General features: G+C 38.3%; 38 pseudogenes; all 38 read left to right on the top strand.

The window, feature by feature from the left end:
* Positions 1 to 293: 293 nt before the first annotated feature.
* Positions 294 to 412, top strand: LOC149583650 (5S ribosomal RNA; annotated as a pseudogene).
* A 137-nt stretch (positions 413 to 549) lies between these two features.
* Positions 550 to 668, top strand: LOC149583649 (5S ribosomal RNA; annotated as a pseudogene).
* Positions 669 to 805: 137 nt separating this feature from the next.
* LOC149583648 (5S ribosomal RNA) lies at positions 806 to 908 on the top strand (annotated as a pseudogene).
* A 137-nt stretch (positions 909 to 1,045) lies between these two features.
* Positions 1,046 to 1,164, top strand: LOC149583647 (5S ribosomal RNA; annotated as a pseudogene).
* A 361-nt stretch (positions 1,165 to 1,525) lies between these two features.
* LOC149583646 (5S ribosomal RNA) lies at positions 1,526 to 1,644 on the top strand (annotated as a pseudogene).
* Positions 1,645 to 1,781: 137 nt separating this feature from the next.
* On the top strand, positions 1,782 to 1,900 carry LOC149583645 (5S ribosomal RNA; annotated as a pseudogene).
* Positions 1,901 to 2,037: 137 nt separating this feature from the next.
* On the top strand, positions 2,038 to 2,140 carry LOC149583644 (5S ribosomal RNA; annotated as a pseudogene).
* A 137-nt stretch (positions 2,141 to 2,277) lies between these two features.
* On the top strand, positions 2,278 to 2,396 carry LOC149583643 (5S ribosomal RNA; annotated as a pseudogene).
* A 363-nt stretch (positions 2,397 to 2,759) lies between these two features.
* Positions 2,760 to 2,878, top strand: LOC149583642 (5S ribosomal RNA; annotated as a pseudogene).
* A 137-nt stretch (positions 2,879 to 3,015) lies between these two features.
* Positions 3,016 to 3,118, top strand: LOC149583641 (5S ribosomal RNA; annotated as a pseudogene).
* A 137-nt stretch (positions 3,119 to 3,255) lies between these two features.
* Positions 3,256 to 3,374, top strand: LOC149583640 (5S ribosomal RNA; annotated as a pseudogene).
* A 361-nt stretch (positions 3,375 to 3,735) lies between these two features.
* LOC149583639 (5S ribosomal RNA) lies at positions 3,736 to 3,854 on the top strand (annotated as a pseudogene).
* A 137-nt stretch (positions 3,855 to 3,991) lies between these two features.
* Positions 3,992 to 4,110, top strand: LOC149583638 (5S ribosomal RNA; annotated as a pseudogene).
* A 137-nt stretch (positions 4,111 to 4,247) lies between these two features.
* Positions 4,248 to 4,350, top strand: LOC149583637 (5S ribosomal RNA; annotated as a pseudogene).
* Positions 4,351 to 4,487: 137 nt separating this feature from the next.
* On the top strand, positions 4,488 to 4,606 carry LOC149583636 (5S ribosomal RNA; annotated as a pseudogene).
* A 363-nt stretch (positions 4,607 to 4,969) lies between these two features.
* LOC149583635 (5S ribosomal RNA) lies at positions 4,970 to 5,088 on the top strand (annotated as a pseudogene).
* Positions 5,089 to 5,451: 363 nt separating this feature from the next.
* Positions 5,452 to 5,554, top strand: LOC149583634 (5S ribosomal RNA; annotated as a pseudogene).
* Positions 5,555 to 5,691: 137 nt separating this feature from the next.
* LOC149583633 (5S ribosomal RNA) lies at positions 5,692 to 5,810 on the top strand (annotated as a pseudogene).
* A 137-nt stretch (positions 5,811 to 5,947) lies between these two features.
* LOC149583632 (5S ribosomal RNA) lies at positions 5,948 to 6,050 on the top strand (annotated as a pseudogene).
* Positions 6,051 to 6,187: 137 nt separating this feature from the next.
* On the top strand, positions 6,188 to 6,306 carry LOC149583631 (5S ribosomal RNA; annotated as a pseudogene).
* A 376-nt stretch (positions 6,307 to 6,682) lies between these two features.
* On the top strand, positions 6,683 to 6,801 carry LOC149583630 (5S ribosomal RNA; annotated as a pseudogene).
* A 137-nt stretch (positions 6,802 to 6,938) lies between these two features.
* Positions 6,939 to 7,041, top strand: LOC149583629 (5S ribosomal RNA; annotated as a pseudogene).
* A 137-nt stretch (positions 7,042 to 7,178) lies between these two features.
* LOC149583628 (5S ribosomal RNA) lies at positions 7,179 to 7,297 on the top strand (annotated as a pseudogene).
* A 362-nt stretch (positions 7,298 to 7,659) lies between these two features.
* LOC149583627 (5S ribosomal RNA) lies at positions 7,660 to 7,778 on the top strand (annotated as a pseudogene).
* A 138-nt stretch (positions 7,779 to 7,916) lies between these two features.
* LOC149583626 (5S ribosomal RNA) lies at positions 7,917 to 8,035 on the top strand (annotated as a pseudogene).
* A 136-nt stretch (positions 8,036 to 8,171) lies between these two features.
* LOC149583625 (5S ribosomal RNA) lies at positions 8,172 to 8,274 on the top strand (annotated as a pseudogene).
* A 137-nt stretch (positions 8,275 to 8,411) lies between these two features.
* LOC149583624 (5S ribosomal RNA) lies at positions 8,412 to 8,530 on the top strand (annotated as a pseudogene).
* A 363-nt stretch (positions 8,531 to 8,893) lies between these two features.
* Positions 8,894 to 9,012, top strand: LOC149583623 (5S ribosomal RNA; annotated as a pseudogene).
* Positions 9,013 to 9,150: 138 nt separating this feature from the next.
* LOC149583622 (5S ribosomal RNA) lies at positions 9,151 to 9,253 on the top strand (annotated as a pseudogene).
* Positions 9,254 to 9,390: 137 nt separating this feature from the next.
* LOC149583621 (5S ribosomal RNA) lies at positions 9,391 to 9,493 on the top strand (annotated as a pseudogene).
* Positions 9,494 to 9,616: 123 nt separating this feature from the next.
* Positions 9,617 to 9,735, top strand: LOC149583620 (5S ribosomal RNA; annotated as a pseudogene).
* Positions 9,736 to 10,097: 362 nt separating this feature from the next.
* On the top strand, positions 10,098 to 10,216 carry LOC149583619 (5S ribosomal RNA; annotated as a pseudogene).
* A 137-nt stretch (positions 10,217 to 10,353) lies between these two features.
* LOC149583618 (5S ribosomal RNA) lies at positions 10,354 to 10,472 on the top strand (annotated as a pseudogene).
* Positions 10,473 to 10,608: 136 nt separating this feature from the next.
* LOC149583617 (5S ribosomal RNA) lies at positions 10,609 to 10,711 on the top strand (annotated as a pseudogene).
* A 123-nt stretch (positions 10,712 to 10,834) lies between these two features.
* LOC149583616 (5S ribosomal RNA) lies at positions 10,835 to 10,953 on the top strand (annotated as a pseudogene).
* Positions 10,954 to 11,315: 362 nt separating this feature from the next.
* LOC149583615 (5S ribosomal RNA) lies at positions 11,316 to 11,434 on the top strand (annotated as a pseudogene).
* Positions 11,435 to 11,572: 138 nt separating this feature from the next.
* LOC149583614 (5S ribosomal RNA) lies at positions 11,573 to 11,691 on the top strand (annotated as a pseudogene).
* Positions 11,692 to 11,828: 137 nt separating this feature from the next.
* LOC149583613 (5S ribosomal RNA) lies at positions 11,829 to 11,948 on the top strand (annotated as a pseudogene).
* Positions 11,949 to 12,277: the final 329 nt, after the last annotated feature.

Raw genomic sequence — 12,277 nt, 5'->3', positions numbered from 1 at the left:
TGTTTTAAAAAGATGAAGGTCAATTTGTCTCACTTAATTTAAATTCGAATTATTAACTAGCACTCTCAGCAACGGCCATATCACGCTGAAAACACCGGCTCTCGTCCGTTCACCGAAGTTAAGCAGCGTCGAGCGCAGTCAGTACTTGGGAACGCAGCGTGCCGTTGGCTTTTTTCCTTTTTGTTTCCTCTTTTAAATTCCACCAGATATGAAAAAAGCAAAAATATCTTCTTTTTGTTATTGTTTTATAAAGATGAAGTTTAATTGAATTCAAATTATTAACTAGCACTCTCGGCAACGGCCATATCATGCTGAATACACCGGTTCTCGTCCGATCACCGAAGTTAAGCAGCGTCGAGCGCAGTCAGTACTTGGGAGGCAGACCACTTGGGAACAGTGCGTGCCGTTGGCTTTTTCACTTTTTTTTACTCTTTTAAATTCCAATAGATATGAAAAAAGCAAACTTATTTTCTTTTTATTACTGTTTTAAAAAGATGAAGGTTAATTTGTCTCACTTAATTTAAATTCGAATTATTAACTAGCACTCTCGGCAACGGCCATATCGCGCTGAAAACACCGGTTCTAGTCCTATCACCGAAGATAAGAAGCGTCGAGCGCAGTCAGTACTTGGGAGGGAGACCACTTAGGAACACCGCGTGCCGTTGGCTTTTTCACTTTTTTTTCCTCTTTTAAATTCCAATAGATATGAAAAAAGCAAACTTATTTTCTTTTTGTTATTGTTTTAAAAAGATGAAGGTTAATTTGTCTCACGTAATATAAATTCGAATTATTAACTAGCACTTTCAGCAACGGCCATATCACGCTGAAAACACCGGTTCTCGTCCGATCACCGAAGTTAAGCAGCGTCGAGCGCAGTCAGTACTTGGGAGCACTGCGTGCCGTTGGCTTTTTCCTTTTTGTTTCCTCTTTTAAATTCCAACAGATATGAAAAAACCAAACATAATTTTCTTTTTGTTATTGTTTTAAAAAGATGTAGGTTAATTTTCTCACTTAATTTAAATTCGAATTATTAACTAGCACTCTCGGCAACGGCCATATCATGCTGAATACACCGGTTCTCGTCCGACCACCGAAGTTAAGCAGCGTCGAGCGCAGTCAGTACTTGGGAGGCAGACCACTTAGGAACACTACGTGCCGTTGGCTTTTTCACTTTTTTTTCACTTTTAAATTCCAATAGATATGAAAAAAGCAAACTTATTTTCTTTTTATTACTGTTTTAAAAAGATGAAGGTTAATTTGTCTCACGTAATATAAATTCGAATTATTAACTAGCACTCTCAGCAACGGCCATATCACGCTGAAAACACCGGTTCTCGTCCGATCACCGAAGTTCAGCAGCTTCGAGCGCAGTTAGTACTTGGGAGCACTGCGTGCCGTTGGCTTTTTCCTTTTTGTTTCCTCTTTTAAATTCCAACAGATATGAAAAAAGCAAAAATATCTTCTTTTTGTTATTGTTTTATAAAGATGAAGTTTAATTGAATTCAAATTATTAACTAGCACTCTCGGCAACGGCCATATCATGCTGAATACACCGGTTCTCGTCCGATCACCGAAGTTAAGCAGCGTCGAGCGCAGTCAGTACTTGGGAGGCAGACCACTTGGGAACAGTGCGTGCCGTTGGCTTTTTCACTTTTTTTTACTCTTTTAAATTCCAATAGATATGAAAAAAGCAAACTTATTTTCTTTTTATTACTGTTTTAAAAAGATGAAGGTTAATTTGTCTCACTTAATTTAAATTCGAATTATTAACTAGCACTCTCGGCAACGGCCATATCGCGCTGAAAACACCGGTTCTAGTCCTATCACCGAAGATAAGAAGCGTCGAGCGCAGTCAGTACTTGGGAGGGAGACCACTTAGGAACACCGCGTGCCGTTGGCTTTTTCACTTTTTTTTCCTCTTTTAAATTCCAATAGATATGAAAAAAGCAAACTTATTTTCTTTTTGTTATTGTTTTAAAAAGATGAAGGTTAATTTGTCTCACGTAATATAAATTCGAATTATTAACTAGCACTTTCAGCAACGGCCATATCACGCTGAAAACACCGGTTCTCGTCCGATCACCGAAGTTAAGCAGCGTCGAGCGCAGTCAGTACTTGGGAGCACTGCGTGCCGTTGGCTTTTTCCTTTTTGTTTCCTCTTTTAAATTCCAACAGATATGAAAAAACCAAACATAATTTTCTTTTTGTTATTGTTTTAAAAAGATGTAGGTTAATTTTCTCACTTAATTTAAATTCGAATTATTAACTAGCACTCTCGGCAACGGCCATATCATGCTGAATACACCGGTTCTCGTCCGACCACCGAAGTTAAGCAGCGTCGAGCGCAGTCAGTACTTGGGAGGCAGACCACTTAGGAACACTACGTGCCGTTGGCTTTTTCACTTTTTTTGTCACTTTTAAATTCCAATAGATATGAAAAAAGCAAACTTATTTTCTTTTTATTACTGTTTTAAAAAGATGAAGGTTAATTTGTCTCACGTAATATAAATTCGAATTATTAACTAGCACTCTCAGCAACGGCCATATCACGCTGAAAACACCGGTTCTCGTCCGATCACCGAAGTTCAGCAGCTTCGAGCGCAGTCAGTACTTGGGAGCACTGCGTGCCGTTGGCTTTTTCCTTTTTGTTTCCTCTTTTAAATTCCAACAGATATGAAAAAAGCAAACATAACTTTCTTTTTGTTATTGTTTTATAAAGATGAACGTTAATTAAATTCAAATTATTAACTAGCACTCTCGGCAACGGCTATATCACGCTGAATGCACCGGTTCTCGTCCGATGACCGAAGTTAAGCAGCGACGAGAGCAGTCAGTACTTGGGAGGGAGACCACTTAGGAACACTGCGTGCCGTTGGCTTTTTCACTTTTTTTTCCTCTTTTAAATTCCAATAGATATGAAAAAAGCAAACTTATTTTCTTTTTGTTATTGTTTTAAAAAGATGAAGGTTAATTTGTCTCACGTAATATAAATTCGAATTATTAACTAGCACTTTCAGCAACGGCCATATCACGCTGAAAACACCGGTTCTCGTCCGATCACCGAAGTTAAGCAGCGTCGAGCGCAGTCAGTACTTGGGAGCACTGCGTGCCGTTGGCTTTTTCCTTTTTGTTTCCTCTTTTAAATTCCAACAGATATGAAAAAACCAAACATAATTTTCTTTTTGTTATTGTTTTAAAAAGATGTAGGTTAATTTTCTCACTTAATTTAAATTCGAATTATTAACTAGCACTCTCGGCAACGGCCATATCATGCTGAATACACCGGTTCTCGTCCGACCACCGAAGTTAAGCAGCGTCGAGCGCAGTCAGTACTTGGGAGGCAGACCACTTAGGAACACTACGTGCCGTTGGCTTTTTCACTTTTTTTTCACTTTTAAATTCCAATAGATATGAAAAAAGCAAACTTATTTTCTTTTTATTACTGTTTTAAAAAGATGAAGGTTAATTTGTCTCACGTAATATAAATTCGAATTATTAACTAGCACTCTCAGCAACGGCCATATCACGCTGAAAACACCGGTTCTCGTCCGATCACCGAAGTTCAGCAGCTTCGAGCGCAGTTAGTACTTGGGAGCACTGCGTGCCGTTGGCTTTTTCCTTTTTGTTTCCTCTTTTAAATTCCAACAGATATGAAAAAAGCAAAAATATCTTCTTTTTGTTATTGTTTTATAAAGATGAAGTTTAATTGAATTCAAATTATTAACTAGCACTCTCGGCAACGGCCATATCATGCTGAATACACCGGTTCTCGTCCGATCACCGAAGTTAAGCAGCGTCGAGCGCAGTCAGTACTTGGGAGGCAGACCACTTGGGAACAGTGCGTGCCGTTGGCTTTTTCACTTTTTTTTACTCTTTTAAATTCCAATAGATATGAAAAAAGCAAACTTATTTTCTTTTTATTACTGTTTTAAAAAGATGAAGGTTAATTTGTCTCACTTAATTTAAATTCGAATTATTAACTAGCACTCTCGGCAACGGCCATATCGCGCTGAAAACACCGGTTCTAGTCCTATCACCGAAGATAAGAAGCGTCGAGCGCAGTCAGTACTTGGGAGGGAGACCACTTAGGAACACCGCGTGCCGTTGGCTTTTTCACTTTTTTTTCCTCTTTTAAATTCCAATAGATATGAAAAAAGCAAACTTATTTTCTTTTTGTTATTGTTTTAAAAAGATGAAGGTTAATTTGTCTCACGTAATATAAATTCGAATTATTAACTAGCACTTTCAGCAACGGCCATATCACGCTGAAAACACCGGTTCTCGTCCGATCACCGAAGTTAAGCAGCGTCGAGCGCAGTCAGTACTTGGGAGCACTGCGTGCCGTTGGCTTTTTCCTTTTTGTTTCCTCTTTTAAATTCCAACAGATATGAAAAAACCAAACATAATTTTCTTTTTGTTATTGTTTTAAAAAGATGTAGGTTAATTTTCTCACTTAATTTAAATTCGAATTATTAACTAGCACTCTCGGCAACGGCCATATCATGCTGAATACACCGGTTCTCGTCCGACCACCGAAGTTAAGCAGCGTCGAGCGCAGTCAGTACTTGGGAGGCAGACCACTTAGGAACACTACGTGCCGTTGGCTTTTTCACTTTTTTTGTCACTTTTAAATTCCAATAGATATGAAAAAAGCAAACTTATTTTCTTTTTATTACTGTTTTAAAAAGATGAAGGTTAATTTGTCTCACGTAATATAAATTCGAATTATTAACTAGCACTCTCAGCAACGGCCATATCACGCTGAAAACACCGGTTCTCGTCCGATCACCGAAGTTCAGCAGCTTCGAGCGCAGTCAGTACTTGGGAGCACTGCGTGCCGTTGGCTTTTTCCTTTTTGTTTCCTCTTTTAAATTCCAACAGATATGAAAAAAGCAAACATAACTTTCTTTTTGTTATTGTTTTATAAAGATGAACGTTAATTAAATTCAAATTATTAACTAGCACTCTCGGCAACGGCTATATCACGCTGAATGCACCGGTTCTCGTCCGATGACCGAAGTTAAGCAGCGACGAGAGCAGTCAGTACTTGGGAGGGAGACCACTTAGGAACACTGCGTGCCGTTGGCTTTTTCACTTTTTTTTCCTCTTTTAAATTCCAATAGATATGAAAAAACCAAACATAATTTTCTTTTTGTTATTGTTTTAAAAAGATGAAGGTCAATTTGTCTCACTTAATTTAAATTCGAATTATTAACTAGCACTCTCAGCAACGGCCATATCACGCTGAAAACACCGGCTCTCGTCCGTTCACCGAAGTTAAGCAGCGTCGAGCGCAGTCAGTACTTGGGAACGCAGCGTGCCGTTGGCTTTTTTCCTTTTTGTTTCCTCTTTTAAATTCCACCAGATATGAAAAAGCAAAAATATCTTCTTTTTGTTATTGTTTTATAAAGATGAAGTTTAATTGAATTCAAATTATTAACTAGCACTCTCGGCAACGGCCATATCATGCTGAATACACCGGTTCTCGTCCGATCACCGAAGTTAAGCAGCGTCGAGCGCAGTCAGTACTTGGGAACGCAGCGTGCCGTTGGCTTTTTCACTTTTTTTTCCTCTTTTAAATTCCAATAGATATGAAAAAAGCAAACTTATTTTCTTTTTATTACTGTTTTAAAAAGATGAAGGTTAATTTGTCTCACTTAATTTAAATTCGAATTATTAACTAGCACTCTCGGCAACGGCCATATCGCGCTGAAAACACCGGTTCTAGTCCTATCACCGAAGATAAGAAGCGTCGAGCACAGTCAGTACTTGGGAGGGAGACCACTTAGGAACACTGCGTGCCGTTGGCTTTTTCACTTTTTTTTCCTCTTTTAAATTCCAATAGATATGAAAAAAGCAAACTTATTTTCTTTTTGTTATTGTTTTAAAAAGATGAAGGTTAATTTGTCTCACGTAATATAAATTCGAATTATTAACTAGCACTTTCAGCAACGGCCATATCACGCTGAAAACACCGGTTCTCGTCCGATCACCGAAGTTAAGCAGCGTCGAGCGCAGTCAGTACTTGGGAGCACTGCGTGCCGTTGGCTTTTTCCTTTTTGTTTCCTCTTTTAAATTCCAACAGATATGAAAAAACCAAACATAATTTTCTTTTTGTTATTGTTTTAAAAAGATGTAGGTTAATTTTCTCACTTAATTTAAATTCGAATTATTAACTAGCACTCTCGGCAACGGCCATATCATGCTGAATACACCGGTTCTCGTCCGACCACCGAAGTTAAGCAGCGTCGAGCGCAGTCAGTACTTGGGAGGCAGACCACTTAGGAACACTACGTGCCGTTGGCTTTTTCACTTTTTTTTCACTTTTAAATTCCAATAGATATGAAAAAAGCAAACTTATTTTCTTTTTATTACTGTTTTAAAAAGATGAAGGTTAATTTGTCTCACGTAATATAAATTCGAATTATTAACTAGCACTCTCAGCAACGGCCATATCACGCTGAAAACACCGGTTCTCGTCCGATCACCGAAGTTCAGCAGCTTCGAGCGCAGTCAGTACTTGGGAGCACTGCGTGCCGTTGGCTTTTTCCTTTTTGTTTCCTCTTTTAAATTCCAACAGATATGAAAAAAGCAAACTTATTTTCTTTTTATTACTGTTTTAAAAAGATGAAGGTTAATTTGTCTCACTTAATTTAAATTCGAATTATTAACTAGCACTCTCGGCAACGGCCATATCGCGCTGAAAACACCGGTTCTAGTCCTATCACCGAAGATAAGAAGCGTCGAGCACAGTCAGTACTTGGGAGGGAGACCACTTAGGAACACTGCGTGCCGTTGGCTTTTTCACTTTTTTTTCCTCTTTTAAATTCCAATAGATATGAAAAAAGCAAACTTATTTTCTTTTTGTTATTGTTTTAAAAAGATGAAGGTTAATTTGTCTCACGTAATATAAATTCGAATTATTAACTAGCACTTTCAGCAACGGCCATATCACGCTGAAAACACCGGTTCTCGTCCGATCACCGAAGTTAAGCAGCGTCGAGCGCAGTCAGTACTTGGGAGCACTGCGTGCCGTTGGCTTTTTCCTTTTTGTTTCCTCTTTTAAATTCCAACAGATATGAAAAAACCAAACATAATTTTCTTTTTGTTATTGTTTTAAAAAGATGTAGGTTAATTTTCTCACTTAATTTAAATTCGAATTATTAACTAGCACTCTCGGCAACGGCCATATCATGCTGAATACACCGGTTCTCGTCCGACCACCGAAGTTAAGCAGCGTCGAGCGCAGTCAGTACTTGGGAGGCAGACCACTTAGGAACACTACGTGCCGTTGGCTTTTTCACTTTTTTTTCACTTTTAAATTCCAATAGATATGAAAAAAGCAAACTTATTTTCTTTTTATTACTGTTTTAAAAAGATGAAGGTTAATTTGTCTCACGTAATATAAATTCGAATTATTAACTAGCACTCTCAGCAACGGCCATATCACGCTGAAAACACCGGTTCTCGTCCGATCACCGAAGTTCAGCAGCTTCGAGCGCAGTCAGTACTTGGGAGCACTGCGTGCCGTTGGCTTTTTCCTTTTTGTTTCCTCTTTTAAATTCCAACAGATATGAAAAAAGCAAACATAATTTTCTTTTTGTTATTGTTTTATAAAGATGAACGTTAATTAAATTCAAATTATTAACTAGCACTCTCGGCAACGGCTATATCACGCTGAATGCACCGGTTCTCGTCCGATGACCGAAGTTAAGCAGCGACGAGAGCAGTCAGTACTTGGGAGGGAGACCACTTAGGAACACTGCGTGCCGTTGGCTTTTTCACTTTTTTTTCCTCTTTTAAATTCCAATAGATATGAAAAAACCAAACATAATTTTCTTTTTGTTATTGTTTTAAAAAGATGAAGGTCAATTTGTCTCACTTAATTTAAATTCGAATTATTAACTAGCACTCTCGGCAACGGCCATATCATGCTGAATACACCGGTTCTCGTCCGACCACCGAAGTTAAGCAGCGTCGAGCGCAGTCAGTACTTGGGAGGCAGACCACTTAGGAACACTACGTGCCGTTGGCTTTTTCACTTTTTTTTCACTTTTAAATTCCAATAGATATGAAAAAAGCAAACTTATTTTCTTTTTGTTATTGTTTTAAAAAGATGAAGGTTAATTTGTCTCACGTAATATAAATTCGAATTATTAACTAGCACTTTCAGCAACGGCCATATCACGCTGAAAACACCGGTTCTCGTCCGATCACCGAAGTTAAGCAGCGTCGAGCGCAGTCAGTACTTGGGAGCACTGCGTGCCGTTGGCTTTTTCCTTTTTGTTTCCTCTTTTAAATTCCAACAGATATGAAAAAACCAAACATAATTTTCTTTTTGTTATTGTTTTAAAAAGATGTAGGTTAATTTTCTCACTTAATTTAAATTCGAATTATTAACTAGCACTCTCGGCAACGGCCATATCATGCTGAATACACCGGTTCTCGTCCGACCACCGAAGTTAAGCAGCGTCGAGCGCAGTCAGTACTTGGGAGGCAGACCACTTGGGAACAGTGCGTGCCGTTGGCTTTTTCACTTTTTTTTACTCTTTTAAATTCCAATAGATATGAAAAAAGCAAATTTATTTTCTTTTTATTACTGTTTTAAAAAGATGAAGGTTAATTTGTCTCACGTAATATAAATTCGAATTATTAACTAGCACTCTTAGCAACGGCCATATCACGCTGAAAACACCGGTTCTCGTCCGATCACCGAAGTTCAGCAGCTTCGAGCGCAGTCAGTACTTGGGAGCACTGCGTGCCGTTGGCTTTTTCCATTTTGTTTCCTCTTTTAAATTCCAACAGATATGAAAAAAGCAAACATAATTTTCTTTTTGTTATTGTTTTATAAAGATGAACGTTAATTAAATTCAAATTATTAACTAGCACTCTCGGCAACGGCTATATCACGCTGAATGCACCGGTTCTCGTCCGATGACCGAAGTTAAGCAGCGACGAGAGCAGTCAGTACTTGGGAGGGAGACCACTTAGGAACACTGCGAGCCGTTGGCTTTTTCACTTTTTTTTCCTCTTTTAAATTCCAATAGATATGAAAAAACCAAACATAATTTTCTTTTTATTACTGTTTTAAAAAGATGAAGGTTAATTTGTCTCACTTAATTTAAATTCGAATTATTAACTAGCACTCTCGGCAACGGCCATATCACGCTGAAAACACCGGTTCTCGTCCGATCACCGAAGTTAAGCAGCGTCGAGCGCAGTCAGTACTTGGGAGCACTGCGTGCCGTTGGCTTTTTCCTTATTGTTTCCTCTTTTAAATTCCAACAGATATGAAAAAACCAAACATAATTTTCTTTTTGTTATTGTTTTAAAAAGATGTAGGTTAATTTTCTCACTTAATTTAAATTCGAATTATTAACTAGCACTCTCGGCAACGGCCATATCACGCTGAAAACACCGGTTCTCGTCCGATCACCGAAGTTCAGCAGCTTCGAGCGCAGTCAGTACTTGGGAGCACTGCGTGCCGTTGGCTTTTTCCATTTTGTTTCCTCTTTTAAATTCCAACAGATATGAAAAAAGCAAACATAATTTTCTTTTTGTTATTGTTTTATAAAGATGAACGTTAATTAAATTCAAATTATTAACTAGCACTCTCGGCAACGGCTATATCACGCTGAATACACCGGTTCTCGTCCGACCACCGAAGTTAAGCAGCGTTGAGCGCAGTCAGTACTTGGGAGGCAGACCACTTAGGAACACTACGTGCCGTTGGCTTTTTCACTTTTTTTTCACTTTTAAATTCCAATAGATATGAAAAAAGCAAACTTATTTTCTTTTTATTACTGTTTTAAAAAGATGAAGGTTAATTTGTCTCACGTAATATAAATTCGAATTATTAACTAGCACTCTCAGCAACGGCCATATCACGCTGAAAACACCGGTTCTCGTCCGATCACCGAAGTTCAGCAGCTTCGAGCGCAGTCAGTACTTGGGAGCACTGCGTGCCGTTGGCTTTTTCCTTTTTGTTTCCTCTTTTAAATTCCAACAGATATGAAAAAAGCAAACATAATTTTCTTTTTGTTATTGTTTTATAAAGATGAAGTTTAATTGAATTCAAATTATTAACTAGCACTCTCGGCAACGGCCATATCATGCTGAATACACCGGTTCTCGTCCGATCACCGAAGTTAAGCAGCGTCGAGCGCAGTCAGTACTTGGGAGGCAGACCACTTGGGAACAGTGCGTGCCGTTGGCTTTTTCACTTTTTTTTACTCTTTTAAATTCCAATAGATATGAAAAAAGCAAACTTATTTTCTTTTTATTACTGTTTTAAAAAGATGAAGGTTAATTTGTCTCACTTAATTTAAATTCGAATTATTAACTAGCACTCTCGGCAACGGCCATATCGCGCTGAAAACACCGGTTCTAGTCCTATCACCGAAGATAAGAAGCGTCGAGCGCAGTCAGTACTTGGGAGGGAGACCACTTAGGAACACTGCGTGCCGTTGGCTTTTTCACTTTTTTTCCTCTTTTAAATTCCAATAGATATGAAAAAAGCAAACTTATTTTCTTTTTGTTATTGTTTTAAAAAGATGAAGGTTAATTTTTCTCACGTAATATAAATTCGAATTATTAACTAGCACTCTCAGCAACGGCCATATCACGCTGAAAACACCGGTTCTCGTCCGATCACCGAAGTTCAGCAGCGTCGAGCGCAGTCAGTACTTGGGAGCACTGCGTGCCGTTGGCTTTTTCCTTTTTGTTTCCTCTTTTAAATTCCAACAGATATGAAAAAAGCAAACATAATTTTCTTTTTGTTTTTGTTTTATAAAGATGAACGTTAATTAAATTCAAATTATTAACTAGCACTCTCGGCAACGGCTATATCACGCTGAATACACCGGTTCTCGTCCGATGACCGAAGTTAAGCAGCGACGAGAGCAGTCAGTACTTGGGAGGGAGACCACTTAGGAATACTGCGTGCGGTTGGCTTTTTCACTTTTTTTTCCTCTTTTAAATTCCAATAGATATGAAAAAAGCAAACTTGTTTTCTTTTTGTTATTGTTTTAAAAAGATGAAGGTCAATTTGTCTCACTTAATTTAAATTCGAATTATTAACTAGCACTCTCAGCACCGGCCATATCACGCTGAAAACACCGGTTCTCGTCCGTTCACCGAAGTTAAGCAGCGTCGAGCGCAGTCAGTACTTGGGAACACAGCGTGCCGTTGGCTTTTTCCTTTTTGTTTCCTCTTTTAAATTCCACCAGATATGAAAAAAGCAAAAATATCTTCTTTTTGTTATTGTTTTATAAAGATGAAGTTTAATTGAATTCAAATTATTAACTAGCACTCTCGGCAACGGCCATATCATGCTGAATACACCGGTTCTCGTCCGATCACCGAAGTTAAGCGGCGTCGAGCGCAGTCAGTACTTGGGAGGCAGACCACTTGGGAACAGTGCGTGCCGTTGGCTTTTTCACTTTTTTTTTACTCTTTTAAATTCCAATAGATAAGAAAAAAGCAAACTTATTTTCTTTTTATTACTGTTTTAAAAAGATGAAGGTTAATTTGTCTCACTTAATTTAAATTCGAATTATTAACTAGCACTCTCGGCAACGGCCATATCGCGCTGAAAACACCGGTTCTAGTCCTATCAACGAAGATAAGAAGCGTCGAGCGCAGTCAGTACTTGGGAGGGAGACCACTTAGGAACACTGCGTGCCGTTGGCTTTTTCACTTTTTTTTCCTCTTTTAAAATCCAATAGATATGAAAAAAGCAAACTTATTTTCTTTTTGTTATTGTTTTAAAAAGATGAAGGTTAATTTGTCTCACGTAATATAAATTCGAATTATTAACTAGCACTTTCAGCAACGGCCATATCACGCTGAAAACACCGGTTCTCGTCCGATCACCGAAGTTAAGCAGCGTCGAGCGCAGTCAGTACTTGGGAGCGAGACCACTTTTGGAACACTGCGTGCCGTTGGCTTTTTCACTTTTTTTTCCACTTTTAAATTCCAATAGATATGAAAAAAGCAAACTTGTTTTCTTTTTGTTATTGTTTTAAAAAGATGAAGGTCAATTTGTCTCACTTAATTTAAATTCGAATTATTATCTAGCACTCTCAGCAACGGCCATATCACGCTGAAAACACCGGTTCTCGTCCGATCACCGAAGTTAAGCACCGTCGAGTGCAGTCAGTACTTGGGAACACAGCGTGCCGTTGGCTTTTTCCTTTTTGTTTCCTCTTTTAAATTCCACCAGATATGAAAAAAGCAAACATATCTTCTTTTTGATATTGTTTTATAAAGATGAACG

The sequence above is a fragment of the Phalangium opilio genome, unplaced genomic scaffold (assembly GCF_054372755.1).
Source record: "Phalangium opilio isolate 3A_F unplaced genomic scaffold, DU_Popi_V2 ptg001421l_1, whole genome shotgun sequence".
Classification (NCBI taxonomy): Eukaryota; Metazoa; Arthropoda; class Arachnida; order Opiliones; family Phalangiidae; genus Phalangium; species Phalangium opilio.
Note: the sequence above shows the minus strand (reverse complement) of the source record. Positions and strands in the feature narration are given on the sequence as shown.